Source organism: Bactrocera dorsalis, chromosome 6 (genome assembly GCF_023373825.1).
Source record: "Bactrocera dorsalis isolate Fly_Bdor chromosome 6, ASM2337382v1, whole genome shotgun sequence".
Taxonomy (NCBI): Eukaryota; Metazoa; Arthropoda; class Insecta; order Diptera; family Tephritidae; genus Bactrocera; species Bactrocera dorsalis.
The window spans coordinates 9643813-9652132 of NC_064308.1; the positions used below are offsets into that span (position 1 = coordinate 9643813).

The 8320-nt window shown below is 33.6% G+C and overlaps 1 long non-coding RNA gene across 1 annotated transcript; it reads left to right on the top strand.

Moving 5' to 3' along the window:
* Positions 1-785: 785 nt before the first annotated feature.
* On the top strand, positions 786-7588 carry LOC125779223 (uncharacterized). The gene is made up of 2 exons (XR_007423192.1): positions 786-3040; positions 3104-7588. It is a non-coding gene; the product is annotated as an uncharacterized LOC125779223 (long non-coding RNA).
* The last annotated feature ends 732 nt before the right edge of the window (positions 7589-8320 follow it).

Below are 8320 nucleotides of genomic sequence, written 5' to 3' on the forward strand. Positions count from 1 at the left end.
ATATTTAAAATATGAGTGCAATTTCATCAGGTAAATTAACATAAGTTTTAAATTGATACAAAATATTGCTTAAGGCATTTAAATAGATTGTATCGAGCCGTCAACCAGCCGAGGTGTGGTAAGGCGAACAAATGTCCTCAAAGCGTCGGAAGTAAAATCAATTTGCAATATTGCAAAATAATCCAATCATTCGGTCGCAGAGAAAAATGTATTTCCTTCGTGGAAGAGGAAGGAGTAATCACAAAAACAAAAATGTGTCGCAAACATAAAATGCCTAACATTAAATAACAGTGGCACTGTTGGGGTCTTCTGATGCCGGAAAGGTGCTTGTCGCAACCGAACTGTGTTGGACAAGCGAAGCCTGTATTATTTAATGTATGCGTATCAGAGAGCTGCAACGAGTGTGATAAAATCAGAACAGTCGTGCCAAAAACACAATCAAATCAATTCAGTTCAGCATAGACAACATTGTTAATTAATTCGAGTAGCCGCCAGCGTCAACTGATCTGATGCAACACGAACAATCTGTTCTTCGGCAATCACGATCGTTTTTATAGCAATGGAAAATTTTATTTCAGAAGATGGTATTTGTTTCCTGTGTTTGAGTTTTTTTTTATTTATTTTTATTGTTTTCAATCGTTTGGATATGGTAACACTTATTATTTGACAACACGGAACACTTATGTTATTGTGCCTACTTGTTTAGTGAAAAATAAAATACTCATTTTAAGCAAATATCTAAATAATTAATATAAAATAAATATTTAGAAACAATGTTATGAAGTGTAAGTGTATAAGAAGTGCATAATATGAAAGAAAGAGCTACTATAAATCGAAAAATTGCAAAATAAAATTTTAAACTTTAAACGCAAATATCTCGAAAACTATAAGTTTACAGCGGCAAATTATATATATTCTTAATCTGGAGCATAACCCTGAAATAGTATGATGGTATATTAAAGTTTCCCCCGATTCTGTGCTGTGATACACTCACAAGTCTCTAAATTTGAGATATTAAGGTAGTGACTATTTTTGTGACTTGAGACGATTTTGCAAAGTGACAGTCACATAATCTATTACATTTCATTATTCAGAGATGTTTTTACACTTGAATGAAAATAAATATGTCAATAACAAATATAAAATTTTCTATAACACAGTCAAAAAACATAATTACCAATGAAAATATAAATTTATGTAATATTGATTTATTTTAACCCTTTTCGTGTTTGAGTTGCTTACAAAATATAAAAAAATGGCAATCGATTAATATCAATGATGATATCTATTCAGTAGATTCAAAATGGAAACCAGAGCTCTTTTTAGTTTTGTGACCTTTGTCAGGTCTCAAATTTGAGATAATATTTTAAGACAACAGCCCGTTCTCACTGCCGTTGGAAAGATGAAAGAACAGCTGTTTTTGCAATTCAAGAATTCACATCGCGCAATATTTATCAAAAGAAAACATTGTCATATAGTACTTTTTAATAAAAGCCGTATTCTTTTAAATATTTTCCATATAATCGAAATAATGGACGCATTTTCTCATGTGGCAAGTCGATTTTCAGGTGAAATTAGATTTATTGCTTTAAAAAAAATTTGTTTGTTTACATTTTTTCCCTTTGTAGTGTCTAAATCAGCTGTGAGAATGTAACATATTTTCAATGCGGGCAAGTAAATGGAGCAAAATCAGAGTCGCACAGAGAGATTTAGTGTGGATCAGTTTCAAACCACTTCAATGAAGTGATTTTGATTTGTCATTTTTGTATGGCGAAATCTTGATAAATTTATAAGATTAATGGGATAAGCCATTCAACAGCCGAAAACATGTGATTAAGAGTCGGTCGGAACATGGTATAACGTTAGAGACTGTTTGGTGAACAGTAACTAGTCACAAATTGAGACTTTACCTCAAAATGTCTCAAATAGTGACTAGAGACCAAGAATGATAGAGAAAGAGATTACGCAATGCGCATGTTTGCTTTCAGTCAGCTGTTTTTGCTGACGTCACGGTTGACTTATATTCGCCTGCGCTTTGAAAATGAATTCGAATTGTGTTTTCAAGTGTTGTATTAATTGTGAAATTTTAAATTTTTTAATATGCGTTGCGCAGTGTTCGGATGCAATAATAATAATGGTAAAAGTTGTGCTACGAAATGGAGATTTTTCTATTTCCCTAAAGATAAAACAGTACTAAAACAATGTCGTCGTAAAGACAAAAACAATGTTAAAAATGCATGCATTTGTGAAATGCACTTCGCGCCAAAAGCGTTCGAAAGAAACTTGCAGTTTGAAATGGATAATTATATCATCTTGATTACAATAATTTTACTTTTAGTTAGTTAGTTCTGCTTTCTCCAGACTGAATAAGGAAGCAAAGCAAATGGGTCAGGCAGTGAACGAGGGAAAGTGGGCGTGGCCCCGCCCCCTACTAAGTTTTTTGTACATATCTCGGAAACTACTATAGCTATGTCAACCAAACTCTATAGAGTCGTTTCCTTCAGGCATTTCCATATACAGTTCAAATATGAATCGCCCACCTCCCATGCAAAGGTTATGTTGAAAATCACTAAAAGTGCGTTAACCGACTAACAAAAAACGTCAGAAACACTAAATTTTACGGAAGAAATGGCAGAAGGAAGCTGCACCCAGGCTTTTTTTAAAAATTGAAAATGGGCGTGGCGTCGCCCACTTATGGACCAAAAACCATATCTCAGGAACTACTAATCTAATTAATTTTACAGCAAAATAAAAAAATATGTAAATGACGGATAATGAAATGTCGATTATTACTTTATCATGCGAGAGTATAAAATGTTCGGTGACACCCGAACTTAGCCCTTCCTTACTTGATATTACATAAGTATGTGTATTTCTTATTATTTTTTGACAAAGGCTGCATAGTGTTGTTAGTACTTTGAAAAAGTTCAAAAACGAGCAGTTAGCAAAAATTAAACACCTCAGGATTTCCATTAAAACCGCGGAATTCCACTGAAATAATTTGGAGCAAAAACTTAGCTGCATTTTCACCAACGGCCAGGTAAGTGCCCAAATTCTAAATAGTATACTGCAAAATATATTAAAGTTCATTACACATACATAGATTGAAAAATTAAGGGATGGAAACAAACGGCGGAATTGGAAAGAAGAAGACATAAAAATAAGTCGATCACGTTATATTCAACGAGCCCGAAAGCGTACAAACTTCTAAGGAGAAACAACTTTCTTCTACCAGGGGTGCGCACTCTGCAATGGTGGTCAAAGAAAATTGACGTAGCTCCAGGTGTCATAGAGCCGATTGTAGCTCAAAAGTAAAAGAATTGTTTTTCAGAGCTAGAAAGTATTTTAGAATTCGTTCCTTAAATAAAAACTTAATTGAACATATGTATAGCAAAAAAAGAAAATAAGAAAATAAATTGATACTTGGTTACAAACATTCAATCTATTTATTTACATAAATGTATATGGTTGAAACAAACACAGCAAAGAGACAAAATTAAATAATACAATGAAAATTCATTTAAATAAATATGTAGGTAAATGTTCACTATAAAATAATCACATATATTGATATCTTTTATTAATATTCACTAATATTGATGTTAACTTTTGATGATATTCATGTTTTTGTATGCCTGCAATATAAAATTGCTTCTTATTGCAAAGAAAAACAAACAACTGAAAATCAGCTGATTGTACGTTCGTCAACCGTGACGTAGATGCGAAGAATGAACAAAATTTGAACTCGTCATTGCGCAATCTTTGTTTCTATCATTCTTGACTAGAGACTGTTTACAGAATCGCGCCACAAATATTAAGGATTCTGGTTTAGAAGCCCGAATTTTAGGTAATTTTTGACGCAATAAAAAAAATAAAAAATTATTTTGACGTTCCATTTTTTTTACATGCTTTTTATTGATATTCTAAGAATACAAAACATAAATAAAATAAGAAAAAGAATTAAATTTAAAAAAATTCACCGAAGTAGAGACTGATGAAACAATGGCTTGTCCTGGTGTACAGGATATAAATCCTTTCCATGACCTAAAATGAAAATTTATGCGAAATGGGTGAAGAGTAAAAGTGTAGTTATCGCACTACGAAACGTTTTTGAAAAAAAAATTACAAAATGGTGAAGGTATGAAAAAAAAGTTTCGTATTTTCCGTTTTTTGTGGTTCGGTATTAAAAAAAAATTCTTTCGAAAGCTCTTCGTGGTGCGATACTATAACGTATAAGAAAGCTCTGTGTTAAATTTCATGTGAATCGGTTGAGTAGAACTTGATGCACACCGTTTTTAGAAAAGTAGTTATGAGATAAACGAGTTTAAAGTTGTCACGGGCTGCGAAACGGTTTTGTCGGCGCGTCACAAAATGAGCAGTACCTCGAAAAATAATTTGAATTTCGAAAAATCCTCTTAGGGACATTTTCTTGAAGGGGAAAAAATAGTGTCAATATTTAAGGCACTTTTAAAAAAGAAATTCACTTACATAATAAAGCCAACAATAAAAAACATTAAAAATTCATGGGAAAAACTGTAGATACAACCACAAAAACTTAGTATTCTTTAAAAGAAATTAAAAAAAAATGATAATTTTATATCTTTTAGTATTTGGTCGAGACATTGATGCCACCATATTCTCCGTTATATTGGGTGTTATTTCGGCCCAAGCACGAATGAGGCCGGTTTTTAATGTTTCACGGCTACTTCTTGCCAATTTTCGTATTGATTTTTCCAAAACGTCCCAAATTTGTTCCATTGGGCTTAAATCTGGTGACTGGGGTGGGGAATTCAGCTGTCTTGGAGCATAGTATTGAAGCCAGTGTCGAACAACGTGCGCAGTATGCTTCGGATCGTTAACTTGTTGGAAAGTTCATTGATTTCCCAAACCCAAGTTATCGGATCGTTATAATTTATAACTTTATGAGTCTATGTGAAACTTTAGTAAATAAAATGGGTTTATTTGGTTTTCCTTTCATTTTCATTTCGATGTGTTTCGCTAATTTTGGGGCATTTATTTTTAGATCCTGGTTGATCTTTAAAGTTTCTTATGTTCATCAGACCGAGGCTTAGTCTCGGTACTATTGGTATTATTATAATTTCTAATGATCGTTTGTACAGTAGCATGACTTAATTTCACGGCCTTAGCAATTTCTTCACACGATTTGTTTTGTTTTCGAAGATTTACCTTAATATTTCTAACTGTAACTTATATTTCTTTTCGATTATCCATTTTCATTGACCAAGGTAAAAGGAACTCCACTATAATTATCGCTTTGTCCACTTAAATAATTGCATTGTTTGTAATTTAAAATAGGGAGATCAATGATAACTGTTATTAGGCTTTCTTTCCTCTTAATTTTCTCTTTGATGTTAAGGGGTTATATACCTTCTTTGTCGAAGAAAAAATGGAAAGTTTGGATTTTTTAGGTATAATTATTTCATAACACGAATGTTTTTATTTTTTGATAGTATACTTTATTAACCATGTTTGTGCGAAATTTCGTGGTAAAATATCAAATCGTTTTTAAGGGGTGGCTGTTTCCCTTAGAGGCCTTTTTTTGAATGAGCCTTGCGATGAAAATTCCCCAGGTCGAACAAGTCAACTGAAACCATAAAAGTAAACAAATTTCATTAGTTTAGTGTAATTCCTTGTGCTTGAACAATCGTTTTTATGATTTTTTTTTGTGCACACGGGAACGTTTTATGCAAAAAATTAACTTTTTGGTCACTAGAAATTTCGCTAAAAAATTCATTACGGCCAAAAAAGTTTGAATAAAATCGCTTCAGTAGTTTTCCGCCAATCCATGGCACCGCAAAGTCATTTTTCAAAAAGCACCATTTGGAGATATTCGCGTTTAAAGCGAAACCGCTCGGGTTTGGGGCCGTGACGAGGCGCGCGGTTAGAAGTGCTGTAACTTTTTTTTACTGCTCGAATCTCTATGAAAATTTGAAAAAATGTTCTCAAGGACTTGTTCTTTAAGATAAAGCAATAAGAGCTGCCATGCTGCTGCATTTCTCGCTTATTATTATGTTTTAACATATTTTTTTTTCCTACAAATAATATTTGTTATTAGTGCCTTAAATGTTGATATAATTCTTTTTTCAAATATCGCTCCTAATTTTGTGGTACATCAAAATTGAGGAGTGCATTTAGACTTTTTTTCTTGACTGTATATAATAGGGGTATTCGCTTGCTCTTGCAAGATTGCAGATTGCAAAAATACTATACCGAAATATACATTGGCACGAGAGCACCCATTGCAGAATTTAATGATATATGAACGGCTGATTCGGCCAATGTACAAAACAAATTGCGAAAGATTAACGAATCTATTTTTTAAAAGTGCCACAAATTTCTGAGAAACAAAAAACTCGTTAATTTTACAATTGAAGAAGCTGCTTCTAATATATTACTACATTTGAATGGTAATTGCTTATTTCACTTTTTCAAACTTAAAAAATCAAAAATTTGAACTTTTTAGACGACGTTAGCTATTGGAAAGCTATGGATGAATTGTATGATACAATTATCTTATCGAACCATTGCGGAAATTATCAAAATGTGCCTAAGTGTTTGAAATGGAGGACTAACGTTAAGTCTCAAGAGATTAATTTACTATTGTCCTTGATCAAAGACAGTGCACCGTTTAACAACGCTCAATCCATTAGGCAATTTTCAGTAGAACTACAGTTAGCTATAACCTTATATCGTTTGGGTTCATCGGGTGAAAGTGCGGCGATTCGGAAAGTAGCTACACTGTTTGGTGTAGGAGATGGTGAAACGCTTTACAAGATTACAAAGAGAGTATTTTCATCAATTTTGGAGTTAAAATCTAGATATATCACTTAGCCTGATACCAATGAAAGACAAGGGGGCTTACTCTTGGCTTGGGGAGTAATTGAAGTAAAACTTCTTTAGGCGCGCTTGGCTTGGGGAGTAAGCTGACGAACGCGTGACGAAAAGTGTGATCAGGCGAACGTGTAACGAAAAGTGTGATCAGGCGAGGCGAACGGTAATTGGCTTGGGGAGTAAGCTGACGATCGCGCAACGAAAAGTGTGATCAGGCGAAGCGAACGCAGAGAACGTATAATATAGAGAAGGCTCACCGCGTTGCCAAATTTACAACATTGCATTTAACATATGTACATATTAAAAGACCAAGCGGTCGCGCATATTCACGTACATACATATGTAATTATGTGTGCATGTAAACAAATTTGCAAGAACCAGAGAACTTAAAAGTATAGACAGAGAACATAAAATTTGTTAACATTGTATGTAAGGTCGGAATTCGCCTCGCAATTTTAACATTGTTTACAATTCTCTCACATATTCTAACCGAGAATATGAAGTGACAGAAATATATGTATTTACGGCATATGATGACAAGGCATTTATGCCGAAGAAGAGAATATGAAGAGACTCCCAACGAAGAATTTCGTTTTGCTTGTTTATATTTTGTTTCATTTTGACACCGAAAATGTGTACAAAATACATTATGTTCTCTGTCTCACATACGCAAGAATATGAAGAGACATAAATATATGTATGCATGAATATGAATATGAAGACATAAACACATGCATGCATGCTCCTTATGCAAGTTCATACATATGCATACATATTTACGCACGTTGGAAGGCGAAGCTGTTACAGCAGCAAGGGAAGCGGTAACAATCGGCGATCGTTTGTTAGTTTCTTTCGCGTCTAGTCGCGTCAATGCTTCGACAGATTGATGTGCTGAACACATAGAACGCGACAGACTGCAAGCGCCATCTGAATCTGATATTGAAATACACACATTCTTAACGACACAGTTATTTAGACAGCTGCACAACTACATAACTGTGTCCATAAGAACGTGTGTATTTTAATATTTGACAGATGTCGCTTACAGCGTGCCCCGCTCTATGTGTTCCGGGCCTGACTCTTTGAGTTTCGGCCATTGATTGTCCGTGACAACGGAGATGCGAAAGATGCGTGCGACACTTGTTATTATGAATGTATGTACATATGTATGTGGCTCGCATTTGTTTTCGTAACATACAGACAAATGTGCCAAAGAAATAATATACATATGTATGTATGTATGTATATGCCATAGAAATTCTATTGGTACAAATATGGAAATAATGCGAATATGCACATTTCATGAAGGTCATCAATTTTCTTTGAAGAAATGAAGTTCATTTTGCACATCTTCACTTTGTAATAGTGGAAATAAATATAATTTATTTGAAATATTACTTTATTTAAATAAAAATAAAAAGAAATAAAATTAAAACAATTTTTCCTAATTTTTCCCGTGTTTTGGGCG